This window comes from Trachemys scripta, chromosome 3 (assembly GCF_013100865.1).
Source record: "Trachemys scripta elegans isolate TJP31775 chromosome 3, CAS_Tse_1.0, whole genome shotgun sequence".
NCBI lineage: Eukaryota > Metazoa > Chordata > Testudines > Emydidae > Trachemys > Trachemys scripta.
In genome coordinates this window covers 145,430,660-145,445,864 of record NC_048300.1, presented here as the reverse complement: position 1 = coordinate 145,445,864, position 15,205 = coordinate 145,430,660, and the positions used below count along the sequence as shown (strand labels likewise).

Here is a 15,205-nt window from a genome sequence, read left to right as displayed (position 1 = left end):
AGGAGAAAAGCCTTGAAGAATAATAGACCAAAGCATTAGAAAGGGAATTATCTCTTTCTTGTAGACCATTGGCATCATTACTTGTAATAGTGCTTAATCCTTTCATGAATTTACTTTTCCATGAACTACTGGAAATTGAACAGTGTCACACTGAGATGTAGTGTTAAGAATTTAATAGAATAACCTGCAGTATGTTCAAACAATAGTCAGGGCCAATTTTTTTAATGTGCATGAACAGACTCAGATGTGCAAGAACAAATGTCTATATGTATATGCATCAAGAGTTGCACGTGTATTTTGGATTTTTCAGAAGTGCAAATGAGTCCACACAATTTAGTATAAACACTATTGAAAATTTGGCCCTGTGTGTCTGTTTAAATTGACTGATGCCATAATATTTAAAACAACAGTGTCAATACTATCCTTAAAGGATACAGCTATGCCAATCCACTCTTAAAAATGTCTGGCTTTATCTTATAAATCTAACCCCTACTATTGAAAGGACAATGAACCCTCTAAAAAGTGAGGTGCAGTAATTTTTAAAATCAAATTTTCAGTTCCATACACATTCCTGCAAGCCAGAATTTCTAACAAAGATAGCACATAGGACAGGATATTTTTACTGGAAGAGGGAAGAGTAATCTTCGAGGTCCCTTAACAGTGTCCCTTTAAACAGTAAGTAACTATAAGTGTTGTAGGGATCTCTGAGCAGTTTGTTACTATATACTGTGTGAGCTTCAATAACCAGACAAATACAGGCTGGTGAGGGACACAATTTCATCCGCAACTCTTTAATTTTCAGATTTAAAATAAATCTTAACCATTTCTTTCAAGGTATCATTTTAATGTTACTACTTTGTTTCCTAACTCTTTAATTAAAAGAAATCTTGCAGTATGGGCTATTGTGAAGATGGCTTTTTGGGGGCAATTTTTAAAATATGTAGTGTTTAGCTCACAGATTTGTTAGTCTATTCTATAAAGATGAGTGGGCAAACCTTTTGGCCCGAGGGCCACATTGGGGTATGGAAATTGTATGGCAGGCCTTGAATGTTCACGAAATTGGGAGTTGGGGTGCGGGCTCTGGGGTGGGGCCAGATATTAGGAGTTCAGGGTGCAGGAGGGGGCTCTGGGCTGAGGCAGGGGGTTGGGGTGTGTGTGGGGGTGGTGAGGGCTCCAGCTGGGGGATCAGGCTCTGGGGTGGGACTGGGGATGAGGAGTTGGGAGTGCAGGACGGTGCTCTGGACTGGGCCGAGGAGTTTGGAGGGCAGTAGGGGGATCAGGGCTGGGGCATGGGGTTGGGACACGTGTGGGGGTCAGGGGTGCAGGCTCTGGGTGGCGTTTACCTCAAGCAGCTCCCAGAAGCAGCAGCATGTCTCTCCTCCAGCTCCTACGTGGAGACCCACAGCCAGGCAGCTCTGCACGCTGCCCTGTCCGCAGGCGCTTGGGGCAGGGGCAGCTGCGAAGCCCTCTGACTGCCCCTACGCATAGGAGCTGGAGAGGGGGCATGCTGCTGCTTCCGGGAGCCGCGTGGAGTGGGGCAAGCCCCTGACCTCCCCCCCCCCCGGCTGGAGTGCCGAAGCGGGGCAGGCCCCAAACTCCACTCCCCAGCAGGAACTGGAGGGCCGGATGCGGCCCCTGGGCCATAGTTTGCCTGTATAAAGACATTCTGAAAGAATTTCTCTTTTATTTTTAACTTTCTTATGTCCCTAAGGACAGCTTGTTAATAGTTAGTTTATAAATACATTTTTGGGTGTGTCACATATTAAACATTTGCTTTTGAAATAGGTTTTTAAACTATCAAACAGGTTTTTGCATTTTCAGATTCCATTTGGCACATTTTGGGCTCAAACATGTGGAACTGCATGTGATGTTTATGGTAAGGGTGGACTAGCAGATTTTTTGTCTGGGCAGGTAACTTTTCTTGATGTGTGTTGAACAGTTTTTTATGCTGCATAGAGTAATATCAACAAGTCCATTTTCACAATAGCCCATGCGGCTATTATTCTAATATGTTATTCTCCAACATGAGTTACATCTAAAGTATAATATTTTACCTGCTTTGATAACATATATGTGTTGCATATTTTTGACACACATGCACAAAAAAGGTGATGAATCATATTTGAAAGAAGTAAAGCTTAATCTTACATTAATGTAACCCTTAATTGGAGAGACTGGGTAATTTAAATCTTGAAATGTGTCTATGCAGCTCTCTCTGTCCCTCTCATACTTCTTTTGAAGAATGCCCAAATGCAACTGACTTTCTTAATGTTGATTTTTAGTTTAACACTTTAAGCATGATTGAAGATGTGATATTGATTATTTTATTATATCTTTGTTTTTCTATTTAGGTTCTTCTAGTGTGCCCATCATAGTCATAGCTGAGCACCAGATTAAATTACATTTGTCCATATGCTATTCACGTAGATACTGTAATATCTACGGTGCTTTCTGATTTTGAGTCCTCCTTTTTGGCTTCTGCCAAAACAATCATCTTAGTATGTATTTTCCACCCAGCCCCCTTTAAAACATTTCTGGTCAAGAAGTATAGAGCATCCTGTCCTCAGCCTTTTTTGTGGAATTTCTGTGGTCATATTACAGGGCTGCTGGTCACTTTACATCCACTCTCACTATCAGTTTAAAGATAATTGTCAGACTAATCAAAGTCATAGATAATGCTTGAAAAAGTTACATAGCTAGACTTACCTTTTTACTCCTTGGAGTACTGGATGAGGTAATACCCACATAACGAGTGTTCTTAGAACTTCTGAAGCAGCCAGTGATAATGAGAAACAGTAAAAGGGTGTGCAGAGAATTTGATGGAAAAAACATTGAGAGAAGCTTGTCAGTTTCTGATCAAAGAGAATTCATGAAAACCAAAAGAGAGAGTAATGAAAATAGAAGAATTCTTACCCTTTAAAACTGGTGCTCTGGGGAAAGGAAAAAATGTCCTCGGTGTCAAGTACATAATATAGACTGAATTCCAATCCCTGTGAAACATCTGGAGCAGTTCTTGTAAGAAATAAAAAATGGGGTTTTCTTTGCAATTTGAGTTTAAGATCCGGCCAAGTGGAATGTCATGTTAAAGGTGACATTTTACAATAATGGACCTTCGGGCCACCAGGAATGAACATGAGGCGGAAAGAATATCAGAAATACAGTAATGCCCAGCTCTTCCAGAGATCCAGCATCTGATCACTGTCAAATATTAGCTCAAAAGGATGAGCAGGAGATTGTTTTAACTGCAGCAGGAATGTGGTGTGCAAAGGATCCATGCTGCCTTACTTGAGTGCAGGGTTGGGAGAGCACCAGAGCAGGCTTGGAGGCACAGAACCTATAAAAAGAACTTATAACAGAAGGGTGTTTTGAGTTGGATCCAACAAGGTACTTAAGCATACCTAACTTTAGATCAAAATAGGATTACTCCGGTGCCCGAGTCTCTTGCTGAACCAGGACTATATCGGTAAGAGACTGGATGGAAGTAGAGAAGTTGTGGTGTGTCTAAGTAATAGTGAATAAGTCAGATTCATAACTATAATAAAAGTTGAACCAAAAAGGGGGAAAACCAGAGTGTTAAATTGCAGGAGAGCCAGTTATGAGAAAATGTTGTTGTGTCAATGGATTTAAAGGGAAGAATACATAAATTCAAAGGGAAAGGAAGTTTAATAGAACTAGTTAACAGATGACACAGCAGCCTTACCTACAAAAACTCCTACAGGGCTTATCAAACTTTACCAAGTATTTCCATTACTTGCAGGGTGGAAAGCCAGCAGCTTATATATATCTGACTCAGCAATTTTATATGTCTTTCAAACTTTCTATCATCAACAACATACTCTTTAATAATATCCATGGGATAAAATTAAATAGACATTTTAATCTTTGAAATGTAAGTACACTCCTATAAGAACTGTGTAATTCAAAGAAGAGAAGAATCCCGAGAACACTAGGAATTTTGCTGTAACTGGTAGCAGCTGTCAAAAAGGAGAAAGCTTTTTAAATGTGCCCACTAGGAAATCTCTCAACAACCTCAATGGAAATACTTTCAAAATCTGTGTTCTCTGAAGCATCCAGCACACTTTGGGGTATTTTAATAAATAAGTGATAATATATACAACCATGTATTGCCACTAACATAGGCCTAGTCTACTCTGAAAAATTAGATTGACCTAACCAAGTTGCACAGGGCTAACCCCCATTGTAGATGCAGCTATGTTGATGGGAGAATTATTCTGTTGCCCTAGATATTGCCTCTCGGAGAGGTGGATTAACTACATTGATGGAAAAAACCCATCGCTGCTGTAGTGTAGGCATACAGATAGTGAGTCTACTTCCTTAGCCATCACCATTCCATAAATACTGTATTTCTCAAATATTACTCCGTTACACAATTGATTATGGAGTCTTTTTGTACAGTCTTGCAATGGGCATGACTATGTGCTCCTGTATACACCTGGATACAAGCAAGTGCTAAAGTAATGGATCTTGTGTTTGGGGGAAATGACTTTGTCAGTTTAATAAGGTTATTTGATTTTTGAGAACTGTTAGGATCTAACACATCTGCCCAATAAATAACTTCCTTTAGCATACTATGGATAAAGAGCTCACTTCCACAGGGTGTTGAGCACCTCCAAATACCACTGAACACTGTACCTCACAGGATCAGACCCACAGAGAATATTGCTGTAGAGATGGCAAAAACCACATCTGTCCTCAATTAACAATCAGTGCTATGTTTGCCTGCAGAAAATAAAATAAGTACTTAAAAATCAACTGAATGAAAAATTTAGCAGCGTTCCAAGTAATCTGGGAAGAATTTGTGAGAGAAAATTACACTGGAAATTAAACAATTTCCTTTTCTGTTGTTCTTCCTTAACCTCATAGTCATTATGATGTTGAAAGACACTATAGACATAGTGGATTATAATGGAATAGGTATGTAATGTTCCTTAGCAACATTTAAAAGTATGGAATCAAAATTCCCATTGAGTTCACAAGGACAAGCCTAATGAGAATAAAAACAAATGACTAACGTATTTTTTAAAGATCTAATGGAAAAGAATTCAGTGAAGTAGATTGAAGGCCCTCTAAGGGATAGCAAGAATAATTACAGATAGAAGAAAATTAAACATTCTTTGCATATTTTCACAGTGGAGTAGTAGAAATGATCATACGTTTCCATGGGAGGAAGAAAGGGATAAATGAAGGCCAGTGGAATCCCACTTCAATTTATAAAGGACGTGGAGGGGAGGAGAGGGAAGGGGAAGAGAAAAGTATGCTTTAACTTCCTTAAAGGAAGGTAAATTCCATATAGCATACATGGAAGAATCTATCCATCCAGGGATGTAACATAATATGTACTTACCCTGCCTCAATTTTGGGCCTAAAACAATTTTATGCCATGTCTCGTTCAAGAAGAAGTCTAAGGAAGGACTAGAAAACAGCAGATTTCTAAGCATGAATGGTAACACTAATTGGGAACAAGATATGGGAACACTAACTGTAGCATATTACAGATAGTTAGCCTGAATTTTTATGAAAAGAAACATGCCAAACTGCTTGAGAGGAAGGAATTTCCCCCCAGGTCAGACTAGCAATGACCTTCAGGGTTTTTTGCCTTCCTCTGCAGCATGTGGGTGCCAGTCACTTGCCAGGATTACCTGGGTATATTTCATTTAATAAATGCTCTGCCATTTCAGGGCCCCGAGTACTGGTCCCTCCCATTCTCTGTGTGTGGTACACAGTAGTTTAGTCTTCTATGGGCTGTAATACTTTGGTCTAATTTTGGTTGTTAGGTTTAGTGTGCGGGAGCTGGAGGCCTGTGATATACAGGAGGTCAGATTAGATGATTAGGTGATCCCTTCTGGCTGTAAACTCTGACTTTATAATGCTACAGAATGGTTTTTTTGTTTTTTTTTTGTTTTAGGAATTCTGAGAGTTAAGGGTAGAAAGAAGTATGTACTTAGACTTTAGCAATGCTTTTGATAGACCGCTACAGAAACCAAATCAGCTTCAATTTTTCCCCATTATCCTCTGATATCAGTGAGTGATTTTCAGTAGTTGGAGAGTGAGCTGTCATTTTTAGTCCTTTTCCAGTAAGCTACTGCATTCTAGTTTCAAAAACTACACACCGCTATTAAAGACTGTTGTATATTGCAGGTCTAGCAGACTGAGTTTGCACATGTGCAAAAAAAGTACACATCTGCACATCTCCAAGTGGAGCAAAAAGTAAACTAGCTCCTCCCAGCAAACTCCTTATGGCAAGCTACAGCCCTTCCTCTTTTTGGAGCCATCATGAAGAAAAGGAATATTCTCCCTACTCTTTTCCTCCTCTCTGATTGAGTTGTGGGGTTTGAGAGACTCCTTTCTCCCTATATTTCCCTTAGGTTGTAATGAGGTGATTCTTAAGTCCTTCTCCTTCACCTGGCAGCTAGAAAGGATAGCTCATCTTTCTTGCTCCTTTTTCTCTTCTGACAGCAGGGAAGAAGGAGTTGTCTTTCTCCCTTTCCAAAAAGCTGGTAGCCCTTGTCTCTTAACTTGGTGACTCTCACATCTCTGGGTGGATTCATTAGATACTTTGTTCCTCAGTCTGCCTCATGCATGAGTATCAGGCAGGTATGGCACTGCCTAGTTTCAGACAGAACACCAAATATCAGAGTGCTGAGGTAGAAGATCCTATACTGAGAGAAGAACGGGAGTACTTGTGGCACCTTAGAGACTAACAAATTTATTAGAGCATAAAGCTTTCGTGGACTACAGCCCACTTCTTCGGATGCATATACTGAGGGCTGGTCCCCACTTAGTCCGGACTTCGGACTAAGGTACGCAAATTCAGCTACGTTAATAACGTAGCTGAATTCGAAGTACCTTAGTCCGGACTTACCGCGGTCCAGACGCGGCCGGAAGTCTCCCCCCGTCGACGCCGCGTACTCCTCTCGGCGAGCTGGAGTACCGGCGCCGACTGTGAGCACTTCCGGGATCGATCCGGGATCGATTTATCGCGTCTTAACCAGACGCGATAAATCGATCCCAGAACATCGATGGCGTGCCGCCGGACCAGCCGGTTAGTGAAGACTAGGCCTGAGAGAGCCATTTCATCCTACACTGTAATTGGGGGGCTGGGGATTCAGCCAAACAAAGGGTACCCTGGGGCAAGAAACAGGTCCCTTGGTGAAACTCAGTTAGGTGATAACTGTGATTAAGCATAATTAACACATTCTTCATGGTCTGTGATCTGGAAATGACTGAAGTGAAACAAATAAATAATGGCCTTCTGCTGAGGTAGCCAATAGAGAGGTAACCAAGAGGGAGCTGTGTGGCTACAGTATTTTTCATTTATTTAGAAAAATGCAATGTTCAGCAATCATGTGGCTTGGTGACACCAAGTCTACAACCAGTGAGTGAATGACAATGAGATAAATGGAGCATTTTCATCTATGAAAGGTATAATTTCATGCCAATGCTTGTTTATTAAAGGGAAACTGTATTGTTTTTGATCAGCCCTGCAATCTGAAAGATGTGATGTGCTACTCTGCATTAATAAGATGTGCAAATGTATTTGAAAATAAAGTTATTAATGACAATTGTCATCAAAAACATTATTTTCAAGTACAATGCACAGATCATTCAGGCAGAGAAGTGTTTCTTATTCCTTAAAATTTTCAGACTGCTGTGCTGATCAAAAAGTGTGTGGTTTTCTTTTGTTTCAGAACTCCATGTGTGAGAAAGAAGACTGCAGAATGAGAATAAAGTGTACAATATGTGAGAGAGACTTGCAGCAGTTCACAGCATGTAGCATGCCTGCCAATGAAATTAAAAGCATAATACAATTTTTGACTGTGGCAAGAAATTACCATTTCAGTCAACAATTATTTTCATTTGCAGCTACATTATCTACAAATAAATAAACCCTCATGCTTCAGAACATAAGCCAACAATTAACCACCTGCAACTCGAGGGACTGATCATGTTATTGCATTCTACAACTATCTAGTATGATACTTTCCTTTGCAACATCTGGTTCTGATTGCAGTACTTGCAGGTACTGGAGTACTTGATCTGTTAGTCTAATCTTGAATGGCAGTCACTCTGGTCCTATTCCTCTCCTAATGCTAGTCTCATTTTCTATGTGGTTCTTTACTGTGTCCAGAAAGGAAATGGCAGGGAAGGCCATTTTGGATTAGGCGATTAGGATGAGGGAAATGTAGACACCACATACTATACATGGATATCTCCTCACACAAATCTCTATCGTGGATTCTTTTAATCTGAGAGGCCCATAGACATGAAATTTATTTTTTTAAAGTAAAAATAACGTATTAACCACTCTTCTAAGTCCCCTGGTGTGACTTATTATTTTTGTTTTATAATGACCAAACATGCGCTAGGTGGTTTAGGTAAAAAGACAAAGTCCCTGCTCTGAAAACTTAACAATCACATCTTATCATACTTGTCTTTTAGTTCCTCAGGACAGGGAATGTATCTGTAGCTCATCCTGTAGAGCAGGTGTCAGGGTCCCCCCCAATCTGAACTCTGGGGTACAGATGTGGGGACCCACATAAAAGACCCCCTAAGCTTATATTTTAGCAGCTTAGGTTAAAACTTCTCTATTTCTAAGGCACTAATTTCTTAGCCCTGGTCTACACTATGAGTTTAGGTCAAATTTAGCAGTGTTAGATCGATTTAACCCTGTATCCTCCACACAATGAAGCCATTTTTGTCGACTTAAAGTACTCTTAAAATTGATTTCTGTACTTCTCCCCCGACGAGGGGATTAGTGCTGAAATTGACCCTGCTGGGTCCAATTTGGGTTAGTGGCTCTGGATAGCACTCTCAACTCAGATGCACTCGCCAGGTAGACAGGAAAAGCCCCATGAACTTTTGAATTTCATTTCCTGTTTGGCCAGCATAGCGAGCTCATCAGCACAGGTGACCATGGAGTCCCAGAATTGCAAAAGAGCTCCAGCATGGACTGAATGGGAGGTTCCTGTATGGGGAGACGAATCCGTGCTATCCGAACTCCGTTCCAAAAGACGAAATGCCAGAATATTTGAAAAAAACTCCAAGGGCATGAAGGATAGAGGTTATACCAGGGACCTGCAGCAGTGCCGCGTGAAGCCTACCAAAGAACCAGAGAGGCAAACGGCCACTCTGGGTCAGAGCCCCAGACATGCCGCTTCTATGATGTGTTGTCAGATGCTACCGGTGTGGTGCTCTGCTTTCTCCTGTGTTGATATCACTCGGCTGCGTGCGTGTGCTCCCTGTGTGTGCTGTCCCAACTCTGCAGATAGCTGACACAGCAAACCCGACGAGAACCCCCAATGACCACAGACTCTAGTAAGGTACGAAGGCACCTCGGCCAGGTTTATTGCGACCTTGGACACAATTGCAGTTCCCTGTAGGTTTCTTAGCCTAATTCAGGGCATACGCCGAGAAAGTGCCTCTTGGCAATGGACTCAGCTCAGTCAGTGGCGGGACTTTCCACTGCCTCCTTGGCTGGACAAAGACACCACCCCAGGGATACATTCTTATACACAGGTACAAACAAGTTACACATCACTCCTGACGTATTGAGGTGCAACCCCTCTACGTAGCAAGGTACAACCCCTCTACGTAGTAAGGTGCCGCCTCTCACCTTGTACATGTTGGTTCGATCAAAACAACTCTATCCATCATTTTACCCTTTTGCCCCTGTCATTGGGATGGGTCGGCCTGTTCCATGTTATCTGTGGAATGTTCCAGTATAGTGTACTGATATCTGGTGTCCAGTACCTGTTAGGTATGTCTCTTTTTGCAGCATCAGCCCTTTCCTTGCCAGCTTCTGTGAGCAGGGCCTGCCTCTGGCTCACAGCTTAACTTTGCTTTATGTTAGCAAAGTCTTGACCATTACTTTAGTTCAGGCCTTAGGCCTCACACCAGGCCTCTGATACCAAGGTTTATATCTCAGGGCCTCCTCTTACTACATGATGGAGCTGCATGCCATTCTAGGGGGTGCCCCTACAACTACCCACCCCTGTGCTTCCCTCCTCGCCCACCCCTCCTGGGCTACCTTGGCAGTTATCCCCCCATTTGTGTGATGAATTAATAAAGAATGCATGAATTTGAAACAACAATGACTTTATTGCCTCTGCAAGTGGAGATCAAAGGGGGGGGGGAGATGGTTGGCTTACAGGGAAGTAGAGTGAACCAAGGGATGCAGGTTTTCATGAAGAAGAAACAAACAGAACTTTCACACCGTAGCCTGGCCAGTCATGAAACTGGTTTTCAAAGCTTCTCTGATGCACAGTGTGCCCTGCTGTGCTCTTCTAACCGCCCTGGTGTCTGGCTGTGCATAATCAGTGGCCAGGCGATTTGCCTCAACCTCCCACCCTACCATAAAGGTCTCCCCCTTACTCTCTCAGATATTTGTGGAGCACACAACAAGCAGTAATAATGATGGAAATATTGGTTTCGCTGAGGTCTAACCAAGTCAGTAAACTGCGCCAGCGAGCTTTTAAACGTCCAAAGGCACATTCTACCACCATTATGCACTTGCTCAGCCTATAGTTGAACTGTTCCTTACTACTGTCCAGGCTTCATGAGCCATGGGAGCAAGGGGTAGGCTGGGGTAGGTGCGGTAGCGCGGTGCTGCTGACTGGGAGAGCAGCCTGAGGCAGAAGCCTCCAGCTGGCATGATATTCCAGGCAGGACTGAATCTCCATTAGATGAAACTTAAAGAAGAGAATGACCTGGAGTCATTCCCATTTTTGTCCAGGTGCCCCCGACCAACCTAACTGAGGTCGGCCAGGCGCACCCACGGGACGACGACGATGACGGCTAGCAGTTGTATTGTATTGTCTGCCGTCAGCAAAGCAAGGCAAGGGGATGCTGCTGTGAAGCACTGCAGTACCGCGTCTGCCAGCAGCCCCCAGAAGACATACGGTGACAGTGAGCTGAGTGGGCTCCATGCTTACCATGGTATGTCTTCAGCATGGCTAACCAAAAAAGGCGAGAAACGATTTTTTGCCATTGCTTTCACGGAGGGAGGGGGGCCTGACGACATGTACCCAGAACCACCCGCAACAATGGTTTTGCCCCATCAGGCATTGAGAGCTCAACCCAGAATTCCAATGGGCAGCGGAGACTGCAGGAACTCTGGGATAGCTACCACAGTGCAACACTCCGAAAGTCGACGCTAGCCTCGGTACTGTGGACACGCTCAGCCGACTTCATGCACTTAGTGGGGACACACACAATCGACTGTATGAAATCGATTTCTAAAAAATTGACTTCTATTAAATTGACCTAATTTCGTAGTGTGGACATACCCTTAGAATGATATTGCTGTCACCACAAAGTGATTTACACAAAATATTCAGGGAAGGGTCACTTGGAATCCCTATCCCCCCAAAATATCCCCCCAAGCCGCTTCACCCCCTTTCCTGGGGAGGCTTGAGAATAAACTACCAACCAGTTGCCTTAGCAATGTGGGCACAGACCAGACCCTTTGTCTTCAGGACACTGAAATCAATCAGGTTCTTAAAAGAAGAACTTTAGTTATAAAGAAAAAAGTAATAGAATCACACCTGCAAAACCAGGATGGAGGGTAACTCTCAGTTTCTGTGGTTTTAAATGGATTATTCTAGGTATATTTTTCAGATGATATTGTACCTGCTTGGCTTCTCCATCCGTACGGAGAGGGAACAACATACGTAACAACAAACAAAGCCTCCCCCCCCTCACAGATTTAAAAGTATTTTCTTTTCTCATTGGTCCTTCTGGTCAGGTGCCAGCTAGGTTATTTGAACTGCTTAACCCTTTACAGGTAAGGCAATTCAGTACAGCTGCCAAGGATGCATAAAGGTTGCTACCCTTCCCCTTATATTCATGACAGCAGGGATTCTCAACTTTTTTCTTTCTGAGGCCCACCCAACATGCTATAAAAACTCCACAGCCCACTTGTGCCACAACAACTGGTTTTCTGCATATAAAAGCCAAAGCCGGCATTAGGGGATAGCAAGCAGGGCAGTTGCCTGGGACCCCATGCCATAGGGGCCCCCTAAAAGCTAAATTTGGCTTCAGCCTTGAGTGGTGGGGCTCAGGGCCCCGGACTTCAGCCCCATTGTGGTGGGCTTCGGCTTTCTGCCCCGGGCCCCAGCAAGTCTAACACTGGCCCTGCTTGGTGGACCCCCTGAAACCTGCTCATGGCCTCCCGGGGGCCTCGAACCCCTGGTTGAGAACCACTACTGTAGAGCACTGAGTACTCTGAAGCTTAGATATAAATTTAAATTGACCATACTTACCAGAGGTACAAATATAGAAACGCTGTCCACAACTACATTTACACACACATGGTAGATCCATTTGTCCCAGAAACTTTCCTCCAACAAACATCACACCATATATGTGGTGCAAATCCTAACAATACCTACCAACCAGAATGTAACAAAATACAAAGAAGGAGTCTTAGAAGATCATTGGGAGATCAGACTGCCTATTCAAGCACTGTGTATGATGGAGTCAGTTTAAAAATGCCTTTTCTGTTGTGCTTACAGAATTTGCAAGCGCTGGGGAAAGGCATTGAATTCAGCTCCTGGGTCCCCCTAGCAGCCCCTGGGTCCCTCTAGCTCCAGAGAGACCTATTTGAAATGGCACTAGACAAAACATTTGAGAATATTGCTGAAAGACCAATCCCATGTTGGGTGCCGGTTCCAGATCATAAATTTGGGTGGCCCACTTTAATTTGCCATAGCTGCACATATCTTCATTCATTTAATTACCTCTCCATGCTCAACAGTGGCTGCTGGAAGGTTTCACCCTCAGGAACTGTCTAACTTGGAGAGATTTTTAACCTTTCAGGGCTCCCTGCTTTCCAAGATTTTTTTCTGAGGCTTGTAAATGGTGCTATGGGCGGGGGGCAGGATGGTTCTCCTGAATGGAGACAGTATTGATCTGTTTCACTGATCCCTGGCTTGCTCCTTCCCCTGCCTCCTCCCACTGCTAGTGCTTGCCCCAGGGTCATCCTGGAAGCAGTAGGGGAGGGTTGGCTAAAAAAAGCCAAGAAAGCTATATTTTGGGCTCAGAGGCTGACTGGTTGGCTATCAGTGAGGGCAGGAGCCTCTTTGCTCACTGGCAAATTGGGTAGGCTGTTTGGTTTTATTTGGAGACAAAGAGGGGAAGAGACAGGGAAGAAATTATAGTGCCAACCTTATCTCTTATTTGTAGTCATCTGTTTTAGAAATGCATGCAGCAGAACCTTGATTTTACCAGCACCGATCTTACAAATGACCAATTATACAAAACAATTTTCCCAACAGAAAAAAAAAATCACTTAACAAAAGTGAGGTCATGAAGAACAACTTGACGTCTCTTCATATTCTGGTGCCTTCAATGCACTGGAAATTACTTTGCAGTGATTTGAAGGACGAGAAGAAAGCGATACAGTGCCTCGTACTGTGACTTATGCACTGTACCTACTGTAACTGTGAGTTGTTCAGTTTTATAAACTTTTTGATTTTATGAATTCTTCAATCCTCAATTAGTATGTAAAATAGGGGTTGACTGTATATGGTGCTCTAGAATACTGACTGGATGCCTCTGTGCTCCTCGGAATTTTGTTCATGCATTATTTCAGACTCCACAGATGAAATACTGGGTTGGTTCAAGTTAATGGGAGTTTTGGTATTAATATGGAGCCAGAATTTCACACCACATGTATTTTTTTTCTCTGTAGATTTGTATTGCTTATTCATAGAGACTGTCATATAAGAACATAAGAACAGCCATACTGGGTCATCCAGCCCAATATCCTGTCTACCGACAGTGGCCAATGCCAGGCGCGCCAGAGGGAGGGAACCTAACAGGTAATGATCAAGTGATCTCTCTCCTGCCATCCACCTCCACCCTCTGACAAACAGAGGCTAGGGACACCATTCCTTACCCATCCTGGCTAATAGCCATTAATGGACTTAACCTCCATGAATTTATCTAGTTCTCTTTTAAACGGTGTTATAGTCCTAGCCTTCACAACCTCTTCAGGCAAGGAGTTCTACAGGTTGACTGTGCGCTGTGTGAAGAACTTCCTTTTATTTGTTTTAAACCTGCTGCCCATTAATTTCATTAGCCCATAATTCTTATATTATGGGAACAAGTAAATAACTTTTCCTTATTCACTTTCTCCATACCACTCATGATTTTATATACCTCTATCATATCCCCCTCAAGTCTCCTCTTTTCCAAGCTGAAAAGTCCTAGCCTCTTTAATCTCTCCTCATATGGGACCCGTTCCAAACCCCTAATCATTTTAGTTGCCCTTTTCTGAACTTAAAGAGCTTACAGAAGATCCTGTGGACTTCTGCATACTCTGATGCATCAGAGTTCTGTAAATCAAATTACCAAACAGAGAGAATGGAATAGATGACTAAAGAAAAGGAACAGGAGTACTTGTGGCACCTTAGAGACTAACAAATTTATTTGAGCATAAGCTTTGTGGGCTAAAACCCACTTCATTGGATGCATGTAGCGGAAAATACAGTAGGAAGATATATATACATAGAGAACATGAAACAATGGGTGTTACCATACACACTGTAAGGAGAGTGATCAGTTAAGGTGAGCTATTTACAACAAAAAAAAATTCAAAAACAGATTCCAATGAGAGACTGCTGAATTGGAATTAATTTGCAAACTTGACACCATTAAATTAGGCTTGAATAAAGACTGGGAGTGGATAGGTCATTACACAAAGTAAAACTATTTCCCCATGTTTATTCCCCCCCCACACACAGTTCCTCACACCTTCTTGTCAACTGCTGGAAAAGGGCCATTTAGATTATCACTACAAAAAGTTTTTTTTCTCTCCTGCTGGTAATAGCTCACCTTAACTGATCACTCTTCTTACAGTGTGTATGGTAACACCCATTGTTTCATGTCTTCTGTGTGTGTGTGTATATATATATATCTTCTTACTATATTTTCCACTGCATGCATCCGATGCCCACGAAAGCTTATGCTCAAATAAATTTGTTAGTCTCTAAGGTGCCACAAGTACTCCTGTTCTTTTTGAGGATACAGACTAACATGGCTGCCACTCTGAAACCTGTAAAGAAAAGGAGTTGTTTTTTAAAACCTTGGAATCCTCAATCAGATTATTAGAAAATCCATACTCTTTCAAATTATTATTTATTTGTATTGTTGTAGTGCCCAGGACCCCATTGTACTAGGTGCT

General features: G+C 42.5%; 1 protein-coding gene across 1 annotated transcript in view; it reads right to left on the bottom strand.

Moving 5' to 3' along the window:
- IMPG1 (interphotoreceptor matrix proteoglycan 1) overlaps positions 1-15,205 on the bottom strand; it is an 89,668-nt gene that overhangs the window by 28,100 nt on the left and 46,363 nt on the right. The window lies entirely within an intron of this gene.